The following is a 13229-nucleotide window of genomic DNA, read 5'->3' on the forward strand; positions in this document are numbered from 1 at the left end:
ACAGTTTCATATTTGTGATGCATTTCTGAGTCGTTCTATTATTTATATAATATGTACCTGAACAGACGTGATTTTGTATTCGTTTATGTGAGACAGTGTGCATGCATGCATGCAGTGACACATGCAATGACACATGTGTTTTCATTTTACTGTGGATACAAAATGGTTACCATACTGTGTGACACAGGTTCCCTCCTGTGCAGTAATGGTTGCTTTCTTTGTTGACAATCATAGCTGAAGTTGGTGGGTTTGTACAGCTCTTTTCTCCATGCTAGTGGGCCCTCTGAATTCAGGGCAGGGATTCTCCTGTCATTTAAAGACACACACACGCATGCACACACACACACGCACACACACGGGTACATACAGACAGCTCCTCACGCTTCACTGAATCTCCACCTGAAAGGAGGGCAAGAGACAATCAAACGTGTCTTCCATAACAGACAGCTTGTGAAGTCTGAGAGAGAGAGAGAGAGAGAGAGAGAGGGAGAGAGAAAGAGAGAGAAAGGGAGAGAGAGAGAGAGAGAGAGAGAGAGAGAGAGAGAGAGAGAAGCAATAACTGAGAAAAGAGATTAGGAAAAAGTTATAATTGTGAGGAGAATGTCAAATACAGGACATAAATGCGGGGCTACATCAGATGGAATATGGGCGACGGATTATGAGGCTGTGGCAGACTGCAGAACCTTCGATGTTTGTACAATAATAATAAATGACTAATTCTCTTAGACACACAAACACAAAATCAAACATTTACAGCGTGCCATAGCTTCTATACAAGATCATAACTATTCAAAAAATCGTGTGGCTAAATCCGTCTGGTAAGGCATCTGGTATGTCCAGCAGCTCTCGTGATCTGAAATAGAGTTTTGATTAAAGTCAAAGCCCTATTACATGTCAAGATGATTATTCAGCTGAAGGAGGACATTCTTTCTTCAAGGCGTTAATTACCTGAGACGGCGACAATTGGGCGGAACATCTGTCTTTGGTTTTTTATTTTTAGATTTGATCTTATCACTGCTAATATAATTTCCCAACCTTTACAAACCTCTGTTATATGAAAACTTGGCAACATAAGGCAAACTTCCATTATTTGGAGGATTGGCAACATAAGGCAAACTCAAAGCCATTGTGGGCTGGTGTGCTTTTTCATTTAAATGTGTCATTAATCATGCTTGGTAAATGAATGATTCGGAATTGTCTTTGTGTTTCTTTTTTTTGTATTGTTTTGTTTCATACATCACAAGAGCTGGGAGGATGTTTTGTATTTTAACCATATGATCCATTCTTGTTCATTAATGTGTTTTGTTGGGGTTTTTTTTGTTGTTGTTGCTTTTTTTTTTTTAAAGCATGTCCATGGTGATGTCAGTTGAATGAGGAAAAAAAAAAAGAAAGGATAAGAAAGAAGACAAACCGCAAGAAGGAGAGATACAACATCAGTGTGAAAAACACTCCTATTATCTGAGTAATTAGAGAGTTACACCCCCACACACTCCACGACTGACTGGTCACCAGAGCCAAAGAGGTGGTGAGAAAAAGAGTGGAGGAGAAAGAGAGAAAAAAAGAGAGAGGAGAGAGAGAAAGAGAGAAAGAGTCTCACTGTTCACAGTAACTCTTTGCCCTGTCGGTTCTGACAAGCCTGATCCTGTTCCTGTCGTCTGTGAGGTAACCATGTGAGAGCCCTGCCAGCATTCACTTTCTCTGTCCTTTTGTAAGACAGCAATGAAAGATATTTTCTCTTTGAGGAACAGAATCTAAAAAAGTCTGGGGGCCGTCTTTTAAGAGGGTGTTCATAAATGTTTGTTAATCTAAGCTCATGGAAAACTGCTGCGTGTTTGGTTGTAAACTGTCACTCTACAACGTACATCTTGTACTTGCTCAAGTAGGCTCTGTCTTTTGAGCAGGAGCCGAAACAGGAGGTTTCAAACAATCTATTAAAAGGGGGAGTGGCACACAGGCATGGAAGTTTCTGACAGCGCCGTGACGCTCATGTGATGAAAGGGAATCTATTCAGGTTATCAGGCATGAGAAAGAAGAACAAAAAGTGCTTTCAATCTGATTTGCATTACATTCTTACATCAACTCGTGTTATGTCGTGCATTATTAGAAGAGCTTGAATAAGCTGCCAAAGAATGCCTCTCTCAGAGGACATAAAATGAATCTTATGTCCCAAACACATTCCAGTGCCCCTGTTGATTAGTGACTGTATTTACTGGTGTCTTGTTATCATGAAGGCAGATGGGGTTTCTAAGATACTCCTCAGTAACATACTTGTTGTCATGCTAATCACGCTGTGAAAAAATAGACCAGGGAAGCAGTAGGATAAGGATGATGTGGTCCTCCCACACATATCTCACATATTGTTCTCTCTCTCTCTCTATCTCTCTCTCTCTCTCACTCTCTCTCTCTCCCTTTCACTCACTCTTTTTACCTCCTTCACTCACACTTGCAATTCTTCAGGATTAACATATTTCACTTATTGTTTTCTCTCTCTCTCTCTCTCTCTCTCTCTCTCTCTCTCTCTCTCTCTCTCTCTCCCTGACGCGCACTCACACTCACACACACATCACATTCACGCACTTAATCACAAATCATATCAATGTAGCGCTTTTGAAAATACTTTGTTTAATTTACATGACAAATCAGAGGTATTATTTGATGTGAAAGTACATGTTACCTGAGCCTCAACAGAGAACACATGTGTTGATGAATGATACAAACTGTAACAGAAGAGGTTTTAGTGCAGATTATGATGCAGGTTTTATGAAAGTACTAACATAAACTGCAGTAAAAGCAACATTTTGTACGGACCACAGAACCTTTGCATCCATAGGTGCGGATCGGAACATTACCGCAGGTCCTGAGAAAATTCCGGAGACTCATTACGGCCTGTATGAGTGCAACAAACAAACAAACAAACAAAAAACCACATACAATCCACTTATACTGAACAGGGAAAATGGTTCATTCCAGAAATACCCAATAGTTCTTTGACCACTAAAAGTCTTTTTCTTTATGTGAATCACAGTCAAACAAACCTAACACTTAAAATCAATTTCAATACTCTGAACTCATTAGCAGGACAACAAGTGATATTGATGCGGTAATGGGATATCCTGCTGGTCCTTAGCTGTCACAACCTGCACCGCCATTTTGGACTTTTAGTTGGATATGTCTTTGTGCTCCCGTTCTGTGTCTGTCTCCGCCCCTCACCTGTACCTGTTTGTCTCATTATTAACCTTGTTTAGTTTTAACCAATCCTGTGTTGCCCTGTTCAGTTCTCCTTCTATTTAAGTCCTAGTGTTTGCCTTGTACTTTGTCTATCGTTGTTTGTGTATTTTGCGCACTGTCATGCTGCACCTTTTTGTTATCGGCTTTTGTTATTTGTTTGCACTGTATTATGGTCTTCATTTTAAGTAAAGCCTTCCGTTTTTTCACCTTCAACCATCGTGTCTTTGCACTTGGGTCCTGCACCACACCACCAGCCGTGACATTAGCACTGTTAACACAAACATCATCCAATGACTGTTGACACAAATATCAGTAAATGCTAGAGTTTGATTAAAAATATTGAGTCTTCCAATTGCTCATCCACAGCTCTCAGAGTTACATTCAACCACCATAAAGACAAAAAATGTTGCAATAACCATTGATAACTATCACTCTTTCCTACCACAGGAAATGACAAACCTTTGGTTGTGTGTCTCATGATCCTTGGTGTAACTGTTTGAGCTATGATGAGTCAAAGTATAAAAATCCATTAACGTCACTGTTCTGTTTATTTCTGCTAGAACCACACTGTGGCAAGTGCATGGGACCAACACCACACAACAAATAACAATATTTTTTATGTGTTTTGTTTTAAGATGATATTTCAGACCATTTTCTTGTATGTCATGAAACTCAAATTAAAGTTGTGAGCTAGACATCCCCATTACATACAAATATTTACTTGTGATTTAGGAACGTGTCGGACACAGTGGTTTCCATCAGCAATTTTTCATTGTTGGCAAAACAGTCATTGAACTAAGCCGCTTTAAATCAATACAGTTCATTCATACATACTTCAAAAGGCCTCAATATTGATAGGACAGTCTCTGACCATTTTATTTTTTGCTTTTTTTTTTAATTTTACTATATTGGAAGACTATTTATGTCATTTATATATGCCTTTCCTCAAGATCCTCAGAATGCTGATATTTTTCTTCTTGAATTTTTTTGTGTGCATTTGCTGAATGTATTTACATTTCAGAACCAGCACTTGTGTTTTAAAAATACATTTGCTGTCTTGTGTCAAATGTTTGTTTGTTTTTTTTTTGTTTTTTTTAAATCACAGGTGCAGAACTCTCCAAAAATGCTTTCAAACAATCAAGAAACACTGTAGTATAATTTGTTCCTTCAACCTCTTGCTTTCTTCAATTTATGTTCCCCTCTCATGTTTTTTTTTTTAAATTCAGGAGGGTGTAATATTAGGTAATGTGTTCCTATTTCACTTGTGTGACATCTTGCAGACATTTCCCCTGTATTGCCCCTCTGCAAGGTAAGCGGATAATGTCAAAGGGCTTTTTTTCTCACGACAGATTAATACCCTCTGCAACGAGAATTATGATTTGAAGCGTTTTATTGAACACAATCAGGCTCAGTAACGGCTGTCACCCTCAGCGTATCATTATCTAACTCTCTCTGACTCTCCGTTCATTTCTCCTCATTCCAAAGAGTACAAAGCCAAGCCATTTTAATGAGATATCTGTAACGTTCAAATACACGGGGCAATCGTCGACTCGTTCGTTCTTTCTTCAAAATGCTAAATCCTCATAATTCTAGATATTTTTTTGTTTTGTTTTGCTTTCATCAATGAAATTCAAAAACCGAATGAATTTGATCTGATGTCTCATTAACACAGGAGTTTAAAGGCGCGGGAGGTGAAAATTAATCACATTCCGTCCTGAGTTTTCTTTTGTCTCAAAGTTTCCGCTACTGCTACGGCTTTCCTCCACGCTCTGTTGACTGTTTTTCAGAGGTGCTTTGTGGAGGATGTCTCATCTACTACTCATTATAACTGTTTATTTTGTGAGGTTATGTGTCTGGGTTGTTTTTTATTTTCCGTGCTGTTACATACATTTCATTTTCTCCTTTTATTACTCACGCAAGTCTTATTTACACTACAACATTTCAACTAAGTCATCATGGTTAATGTTCCCAAGACCAACAAAGTATTTCATATATGCAGCAGATCACATTAGATGTGGTGCTTGAACATATTTTCTCCTAGAAATGGCTGAATATTGATGAGACTATTTATTCGTCTTTCAGCGGAGTTTATAACCTCATCTGTACAGCCACAGTATGTATGGTACATCTATATTAATCTATGCCACATATGGCAACGCTGACCTTGTCAGCATCGACGTAATACAAGATGTCACAGTGCATCACTTGCATCTGTGCACAAATCCCACTTGTCTAATTCTTCCAGACATTGTACGGATAGATGATGTGCCATGGTGATGGCATTTATCTTTGCCATCTACCTTGCGCCCTTTGTAAACACTGTTTATGTTTCTGTTCTATACAAGAATCTTTTAATAATGTCAAAATGATTTACAGTGCTGTGCTGATTTCAGCCTTGCATTGTTACTATTCATGACTGGCTGCTACATCCTCATGTGGTAAAAGTACAGTTTTCTGCCTGTGAAGATTTTGACTCTCAGTGTAGATATTCTTTCATGACTCCGACATGACAAGAAACAGATATTTAGCCTTGATATCTGATATTCAGCTAGAAAGTAAGTACGAAGTGGTACTAGTGCACAGTGGAGTCGGGGTACTGGCAGTCATCCATGTCCCGCCGTGACAATTACCCTAAATCATTCCTTTACCCCCACTGAAATGAATGTTTTCTTACACTTAATTGTACCTTTCATCATTCTTGCATTAAAATGGAAAACAGAACAGTCTTATAAGACATTTGTAGGGGGTTTGGTATGATGTTAGGAGATACAGTATTTAAGCTGATATTTGCCTATATCTGGATACTCTAAGGCTTAGTAACGTCATTTTCTTCAAATATCTTTGTAAAGATCACATAAACCTGCTGCTAGAAAAGTCAGTCTGTTGCTAAGGCTGTTCATTGTCTATGTTTCTGCTTTTTGCTTTATTGGTGTCTCTACAGTAAGCGGTGTGAAGCTGGACCCACACTGAGTGACAACACACAGCAGGGGGGTTTGTTACAGAGTTTCAACCACTCTCTAATTGGCCACAGTTTGCATGTGGTGTGTATGGGTCTTAATAAAGCAAAATGCACACCATGATATCAGATACGCAGGCTAAAAGCAAAGAATGGATGACAGGTTGTTAACATCAGATCATTGCAGTTAAAAACCAAACAGGAATGCATATTTTTAAAAGAGAGAGAGAGAGAGAGAGAGACGGAGACAGAGACAGAGACAGAGAGAGAGAGAGAACATTGATTTGATCTCTTTGCTAATGCTACTTATTTGTTTGCCTGCTGTGTTACCTGCAGAGTTATATATTCAATAATACCTGTATTTTCCATTGCCACTTGATGACTGATCTCAAGGGACACCTGGGTAAGGGGTACGAATAAGCCTCCATGAACCCTTCCAACACCACTACCACAAGCTGACCAATTTCACAAGCAATTTGCTGCTCAGGTTTAAATTCATATATTTTAAGAATTCCTTGCCTTGAGACTTAATGGCCTGTTCTTAGCTCTGATGAAAGATGTCCCTGGAAATCGTACACCCACCGAAACCCAGTCAGACAGAGCTGTTCTAAAGCCAGCACCCCCCCCCCCCTTCCCCCCCAAGAGCACCTTCATGCAAAATGGCTTTTACTTTTTGCTAAAAGAAAAAAAAAATCCACATTCCAACGAAATGTTGCGTTATTAAAACGCAAGACTGACAGGGAAAAAGAGATGCTGTTTCTCTCCCTACTGGAGACTTTAATAACCTTCTTCAGGATGTGATTTCAGTGGAAATTTGTAAATTGCTTATTTTTGAAACTGCAGAGATACAGACATGTTTAATCACTCATCGGCTATTTTGGCTCTGTTTCACGTAGTCAAAACAGAAAACAACAGATCCACAGAGCTCTGTGCGCCTCTTTGATTTTTGCATCTTTTTGAAAATAACTGTGGTTAACAAACCGTCGACGCGACAACGTCATCACGACTAACAGTTTTAATGAAGACCAAGCCAGCATGAGTTTCAATAAAATGATGTCTTTTTGATGAACGTGTTCAAAAAACGCCTTTAAACTCTTGTACTTGACACAGGCTCCTCAGCTGTGGTAGTGTCTTAATAGCACTACACAGATGTCGTTACCCTTTTACACTTGTCTGTATTTTAGCTGCAAGAATAAAAGATACTGTGGACATCATAAAACACTAAAACTATATACAGTCCTTGGAGTGGTTTTTGATCGTAGTTTTGTGTACTGAGAGGTGTTGATTTAAGTGTGTTCTTCGTGCTCTTTTTTAAGTTGCTTTGGACAAAAGCGTCTGCCGGATGACAAAAAGTAAAAGAAATCTGCCTTTTTTTTTTTTTTAATTTATGGTCAATTGACAGATTGATAATGAATGTGCAAAGCAGGTATGAACATACATGTTGTACATGATTAAAACCTTTCCAGTGTGTCCCACTGGTCCTTTAGGAGCCCTGTTAGTAATACCATCTTAATGATCAGGTCTGTCTTCTATCCGCACACACACACACACACACACACACTGGAATCAATCCCTCTAAATGTCACACCACAAAGGGAATGGCATTAGTTAAAACATAGGAACTTAGCAATCACAAAAATAAAAGACCATGATCAATAATCCCTTCCCTCTACATTCTTTTCAGTCAATGCAGCATTGAGTATGAGATGGTTGTCTGCATTCCTGACAGCGGGTATTTCCTCTATCCAGTGCTGAAGTCAATTACGCAAACAAAAGAAGCTCCAAACTGCAGCTTAGGTACTTTGATTCACTGAGCACTCAACACACTGTATTTGTGTGTGTGTGTGTGTGTGTGTGTTTATTTCCATTCACCATTGCATGACACAATTTAGAAGAAAAATTACATTATAGACTGAGCTCGTTTCCAGATTATTCTACACAGCAAATTTTCCTGCTCAGTGTATCGTCATTCAACAGGGAGAAAGAACCTGTATTACATCTCACATCGATTTGTACCACTGATTAAAATTTTATGGGTATACTGATGTTCAAGTATTTTCTTATGAGTTAAATTTGTCTCAGTGTTTACTTTACTAGCAGCTGCCTCTGTATTGAGACTGGCTACCTTCAAAACAGTGTTGCATTGGTGGACACTGTTGAAATTGTTTGAAGGTTTTGTCTTCACAATGTCTTCTTTTTTTTGTCTTCTTCTTTTTTCTTTTTTTTTTGCAAGAAACTGAAAAAAACAGAGGCACAAAGACTTGTGAGGGAGCGTTTGAGAGATGGGGCATTTGAGCAACGATGGAGTTTGTTTCATTTTCTAAGGTGATACTTCATACACTCAAGATCTGACATGTTGTAACACAGCACATCTGATGAAGACAGATTGCACTGAAGTGGTTCCTTCTATACTAGTCTTTCTCATATATAGCTACAGGGTTGTTCTAATTCAGTAAATTCTCCTGGGGGGAGGAGGGGGGGGGGGACGTCACCCCTGTGGAGGAAACCCTGTGGTGTGCTGTCCCCCAGGGAACCCTACAGAAGGGAATGTGAACAGAATGATGATAAAGGCAAAATAAAATATTAGGTCTACTTTTGATGTGTATAAATGCAGTGCAAGATGTTCTGATTCATATTTGTACCATGTGAAAAAGGCAACATGCTCTTATTAATGGAAAACATATGTTGCTGTTAATTATTAGAATTTTTATGAACAATTCATTCTCATTCTCTTTCTCTCTCTCTCTCTCTCTCTCTCTCTCTCTCCTTGCTCTCTCTTACTTCCTGTAGATAAAAGGTTTTTTATTTTTGTGTTTACTCCCCAATTATGCTGTTTCTATTTAAAGGGACGGTCTACTTCTGCAGGTGCTTCATTTAATCATCTTTGCCACAGCAATAATGATCAGTGATTCATTCACTTTGATACAGGTTTATGTGCTCTCCTCTGCACTTTTCATGAGACTGGTTTGTGTAGATCAGCTAACAAATATGCCAATAATGTTAAAGTCACCTCAAAAACCCATGTAAATTCATTTCATATACATCACGAAGACCTGTCATTAGCTGTGCCTTTCATTTTACAACACCTACTTACCATTTGATATCTCTTTTCACCTTTTCCAACAACCAGAACTCTTCATGGTGATCACAATTTGAACAGTTGTTCATTCAACAGACGCTCTTATCCAGAGGGATTTTTTAAAAGGAGCTAATTACATCACCGTGAAGTATTGAACATTATCACGAAAAAGTGCCAGCAGAAATTCCCGAAGATTGCCACTTCTTCTTCTTCTTTTTTTTTTTTTAAATAATGATAATAAAGTAAGTAAGACAGTAGTTTGAGATAATCTGGGTTAAGGAACAACCTGAAGAGATGAGTTTTCAGATCATTCTACCATTTTGGATCAAGAAGTGAGAAGAGATGCCCTTGAGGAGTCGGACACGAGAACACACACTGTGAACACTCACATGTCCAGATCAAGGCGTATGGGGGTCATGTTGCTGGTTCACAAAGACAAACCACAGTTTTCAGATTAGCTGGTACTGTTCGGTTAATGACATCAACAGAAGTCTTCACCAGAGAGAGAAGACGAGGATGAGAGACGAGGCGGTGTTTTGAAAAAATTGAAAGGAGTTTCCTTTGGTTAGATGCAGAGGTCTTGAGTGTTGAAATGTAAAATTTACATTTGGCTGTAGAGACTGTAGAGAAGAATGCTAGACATCCAATCACACATACTTTCAAGTTTTATCCTACGTCATACGTTTTATCCTACGAGATCCTGCTTGCATGGAGATGACTAATTTATACAAATGGAGAGCATAAACATCTGTATGTTTTTTTTTTAATCAGTTTCTCTGTAGCTTACATGAGACCTCAAATCCTGATAAAACATCTTGCAAATCCATGAAAATGACATTTGTTGCTTTCCATATTATAACTATCGCTCCACAATTCAATATGCTTTCATGTTACATAGTCTTTATACTTGCACAAACATTCCTGATTTCAATAGAAATCACCAGGCACTTACTCACTTTCTTAATTAGACCCATGGTTCATAATTAGAAAGGGTGGGTAGTTTTGTCGGATGCCCAATACCAAACAGGAGGAAGTTTTAATGAATGGTTTAGTTTACAGGATGGACAAATAACAAAGACAACCTGATGTTTGCCAGTACAGAGTGAATCAGTGTTCTGTTACCGAGAAAAAAAACAAAACATAAGCAGGTCAAAATGGATTTACTAATATCCTTTTCTCTTTTCTGTTTATAGTGAAAGCTTAGCTTTGATTGCTGTTTTGTTACAAATGCACATTTAGTATAAGAGCAGAATGAACCCTTCAATTAAGAGGAGAGAAGAAAATGAACAAAAGAGTATAAAGGCCAATCACCCAACACAGTTCAACACATTTTCATTAGATGTCATTACCATCTTTTCACAGACAAGATGTTGGACAACCTTTTTCGTTTAACTAACTCTCTCTCTCTCTCTCTCTCTCTCTCTTTCTCTCTCTCTCTCCATCTCTCTCTCGCTCTCTTTCTCTCTCTCTGTTCTGACATTATATAAACAGGGCCAGAGACCTCAGAGCAAAAACTGTGAGCTGCCGGTTCTGCCACTGAATCTGTGTATGAAACACTGTGTGCTCTCATCATACAGATCAACCAGCTGCAGATGGAACATCCTCTCATTTCAGTGCATGTCAGTGGGGTTGTGTTGATATCTTTAACAGGTACCCCCACACACCTGTGTAAGATGGTAGAGTAGACCAGAGGCAGGGTGATGTTAAATACCTATACTGCCGAAGAGGCAGGCGAGGCACTGCGGTGTTTGGAGGCTGGCACTGCGATAGCCAGCACTGGTGGAACTGTAAGAGCCTAGCCCTCCCACTGTGTAGTCAGATGGTGAAAGAAACTTCTGCTTTCCCCCACGGAACTTGCCAGGCACTGTGCTAATCTGAGTATATATTGTTGCTATGGGTAACAGAGACTAGGCAGACCTCTGATGTGCATAAAGTGCCTTTGCTACTCCCAGCCCAGACCTGACTTAAAAGCACATAAACCCGTGTTCAGTCAACCACAATCAGAGGCAAAAAAAACGCCCCAAAAGCCAGGTCTACCGCTTTGTATGTTCTCCCACTTTGTGTTACAAAATGACTTTGTGTGTGTGTTTGTGTGTGTGTGTGTGTGTGTGTGTGTGTGTGTGTGTGTGTGTCTGTGTTTATAAAGACGTATTTTGAGAAAAACATGAGAGAATATTATTCTCAGCTGTAAGAAATGCTGAGGAAGATATGTACTTGCAATCAGCCTAATATTATGAGACAAACGCAAAAAGCAGCAGGGGTCCGAACCTCCAGGATCCGATCTGAGTGAAGCCCGATCCAGGACAACAATGTGCCTTAACCTATAATTTGCCTGCATGTCATTACCCGAACCACCTCTGCTGGAATCACAATCATTTTCCATACAGTTCACATCATGAGAGAATAACACACCTCATCTGAGCTGCGAGCATGCAGGAAGCAGTGTGTCGGAGGGAACATTTTAAGCCATGTGTTTCCTAATGAGCAGACTTTGCCTGTAGTGATCCTGTGGGTAGCAGGGGCATCAGAGCCTGGTGGCTCCCATCCATGTGTCACACCAATCACCCCTCTCCCACTGTCAATTACCAAAGTCTGTTTTTCACAGTTTGACTGTACTGACTCACAGCTATGGAAACTGCATATTGCATACACCAGAAAGAGAGAGTGAGAGAGAGAGGGAGAGAGAGAGAGAAGAACAGCTAAATAACTGTGTTTTTAATCGGGCATCATACAGAAACATTATAATGTGGTAATGCTAAACATCATGGCTTTGACTAAACACTTTGGGGGGTTTAAACTCCCTTTGGATGCTTATCATTTAGTTTCATAAAGTGAAACAGCACAGGTTCGAACTAAGACCCAGATTAAGATGTTATTGATTTTAAACCATTCTGTACAATTTTTGTCAGTCTTAGATGTTTAAATTTAGTCTAACCTCCCTAACTGTTAAAACTGTTCTCAGTTTCATGGCCTGCCTATTACCATTGGTGGGAGTTTCACAAAAGTGTAAGGGATTTATTTTAAGGTGAACTAGGAGAGTTTTTTTTTAATAGTAAATTATTAGTATTTATTTTTTCTTATTAAAGTTACTTAGTTAATTACTCCAGTCAACTTGTTGATGTTTTTATCTGTTGATTTGTACAGTGCAGCTGATAAAGAGTGAAGTTTTAGTAAGAGTGAAAAATCATGATAGTCACAGAGTGCCCTCTGCAGTATTGAAAAATCACAACATGAACATTTATGTCATGTTTTGACATCAGCATGACTTATATCCATAACAAAGCTCTCGTGTTGAGTGCAGAAACACTTCAAAATGTCAAATAATGTGAGCTGTCTTCTGTTAAACAGAGAAGTTTTGTAATATGCGTTATATTTACAGAATTGTATGAACGTATTCTTTTGATTATCGATTAATAAATGAATAACCATTAAATTGATGACATTACTTATTATCAAGCTCAGACGAACCCCTTGCAAAATCACCAGTGCATTATTTTGCAAGCAACTGTTGCATTTGTTTTAAACTGATACAGCATGACTTGTGTGTAACATTTCCTAATTGTGGTTCAGATGGGGAAAAAGGAAATTGTGTTACTGCTATTTCTAAACTGCTCGCGGTATTGTTCCTGAAACAGAAAGTTTTTGTCAGAACACAAAACAATAAAATGACAGCTCTGTGAAAGTCTAGCATATTTTAATGGTGAGTTTAACGCGTTTTCATAATGATGTCCCCAGCTTTCACCAACAAAACAGTATGATCAACCACATTCCAGGCACAACAAAAGATCTTCTCATCCGTTATTATTTCATCATGGATAAAAAGATCTTAATTTTTCAGTCTGTGTCCAAAATGCCAACCAGCAAGTCCTTCCTCTTGAGGCAAGCAGATATAGGGCCAAAAAGCACTCTAATGACAGCATTTGCCATCAAAGGCACTTTTTCATTTATGGTTATGATAAAGACATC

Source organism: Chanos chanos, chromosome 5 (genome assembly GCF_902362185.1).
Source record: "Chanos chanos chromosome 5, fChaCha1.1, whole genome shotgun sequence".
Classification (NCBI taxonomy): Eukaryota; Metazoa; Chordata; class Actinopteri; order Gonorynchiformes; family Chanidae; genus Chanos; species Chanos chanos.